The sequence below is a fragment of the Myotis lucifugus genome, unplaced genomic scaffold, assembly GCF_000147115.1.
Source record: "Myotis lucifugus unplaced genomic scaffold, Myoluc2.0 scaffold_20, whole genome shotgun sequence".
Lineage (NCBI taxonomy): Eukaryota > Metazoa > Chordata > Mammalia > Chiroptera > Vespertilionidae > Myotis > Myotis lucifugus.
This window is the reverse complement of record NW_005871068.1, coordinates 5,810,969-5,813,573: the sequence shown is the minus strand read 5'-3', so window position 1 is coordinate 5,813,573 and position 2,605 is coordinate 5,810,969.

Sequence of the window (2,605 nt, the reverse complement as noted above, 5' to 3'; positions counted from 1 at the left end):
ACCTGGGAATCTTTTTAAAATCCTGATTTCTGGGCCTCATCCTCTGGAAATTCTGTTTCTTTGTTATGGGGTGGGGCCACAACATTAGTAACAAAGAAACAGAATTTCCGGAGGACGAGGCCCAGAAATCAGGATTTTAAAAAAAGATTCCCAGGTGATTCTAATGTGCAACCAAGGTTGAGAACCACTGCTCTAGATTGTCTCACAGGGTAAGAGATTCTTCTTTGTATAGCTGCATAGTATTCCACTGTTGTGTCTTTAGAGTAAAATTTCTCTTTACTTGTATTGGAAAACCATGTGCTTTAATTGGAATTCTAGAGTCATAACAGCTATCAGTACATTCATTATTTATTCACTAAAGAAAATGCTTCCTTCAACAGTGTTGTAGCCCTGTAACTGGTAAGCCATATTGTTATTTCTCTTCAATGACCAGTTAAAGATACAGTGGGGCCTTGACTTACGAGTGTCCCGACTAACGAGTTTTTTGAGATACCAGCTGTCTCTCTGCCGATATTTTGCATTGAGTTGATAGAGTAATTTGAGTTAACGAGCTCCTTAACGAGCTCAGTCTCGGAACGAATTAAACTTGTAAGTCAAGGCCCCACTGTATCACATTCCAAGAGCTCCCCATATCAATTGTTTTAACAGGAATTATGTTTGTGAATGAAATAACTCCAAATTATTTTACTTGCAAGGGGTTATAGTACATTTTATAATTACAGTGTCCAAAAACATCATGAGGGCTCATTTTGGGAATATTTAAACACTCATAGACAGCATTATTGGATAAAAACTAATAAACTATTTTTGAATGGTGTTTTTAAACACACACACACACACACACACACACCCATTCATACTAACCATTTTCATGAACTTGGAACTTATCAAGGAGCAAGAAATCATAGCCAAAAAAAGTTAAGAAAGGCACCAAAATTGCAAAACCTCTTGCACAAATGGAAGTGACTAAGCTTTCAGTCACTTCACCTCTTTTAATGTTTCTAAGATTACACATAGACATTTATCAGGACATTTGACCTGATTTCTATTTTGTATCTGTTAAAGGGGACTTGAAGTTCATTAGAGGAAAAAAGTATTTGGCATTACTGTCATAGCCTGTATAGTGTGGAAAAATGGTGGCTAAGTGTCAAGGATATATAAGTAGTAATAAGATTATTTTGTGGGGATATTTCAGGGAGATCAAATTCTATTAAAGTATAAATTTTGTTCCCCAGGCTTTCTGTTCACCCAAGTAAGTGAATCTCCTAGTTTGTTAATTTAACTCTATTAAAATTTTTCATTTTAAAAATCATACATTTAATAAGAAACCGGAACCCACTTATTCTCAAAGTAGAGGCTTTTTTTTCCGGTAAGGTGTTCTTTTTCTGTCACTTCACTAAATAACACAAATTTCAAAGCCATCTCTTTTAATCTAAGATTAAAATAGAAATCTATTTCACTTATTATACAGTGCCATTGTCCTTGCCATGTACTCTTCTGTGTGTCATAAGTCAGCATTTTTATTTGACATCTGACAACAAATCATAAAAGCAGTAAAAATATTTTCATTAATTTAATAATTGATGAGGTCCAGGGCCAACATAAATGCGTGTGAGATTGTGCACTGTAGGACTTCAGGGGTGCCATTCACATCATATTTATGAGAGTGGTGCCCTTGAAGTTGTGCAGTACACAGCCTACACAACTATATTGAGTGGCCTTGCCTGATCTAAAATCAGGTAGTATGATTGGTGCAAGGCATGAATGTAAGGATAATGACATCAAAGTCATTTTTCTTTGATAGCTCATAATTGAGTAAGAAAGACTGAAAACTAAAGGAAATCTGTGCTACATCCTATCACAAGGAAAGTATGGGACCTTCCTAGCTGTATAGCCATCTAATTAAAAATAGAAGACCAAATAAAAATGAACAGTTAAGGCTAGAACTCTTCCTGGGACTATTTCATATTATGGGCTCCTAATTAATATATTTTTCTATATCTGCTCAGTGTTAACATAAAAGTTAATCACAAATATTATACTTACACTAGAGGCCCGGTGCACAAAATTCATGCATGGGTAGGGTCCCTAGGCCCGGCCGGCGATCAGGGCTGATGGGGCCTTCTGGCTGCTGGCCGAAGTCTCCCTTCCCTGGCTGCTGGCTGGGGCCTTCCTTTGTTCCAGGCCGCCCCCTGGTGGTCAGCGCACATCATAGTGAGCAATAGAACTGCTGATCTCTTGGTCAAACTCCTGCAGGGACACTTTGCATATTAGCCTTTGTATATATAGATAAATGAACTAGGTGCTCTTAATAGCATTTCACTTCCCGCCACTCCCACTGATGGTAAGGTCATAGCTATTAACTAAAACACTATCTTCCTATGTTTCTCTTCAAGCTCTATCCTGACTCTGCCTCCTGACCCCACTAAGCCCATCTTGTGTGTCTCTGTTGTGTACATACTCCATTTTCGATCTTAGTACTTGATGCTTCTGAAAGTCTAGACCAGTGGTTCTCAACCTTGGCTGCACATTAGAATCACCTGGGAATCTTTTTAAAATCCTGATTTCTGGGCCTCATCCTCCAGAAATTCTGTTTCTTTGTTAT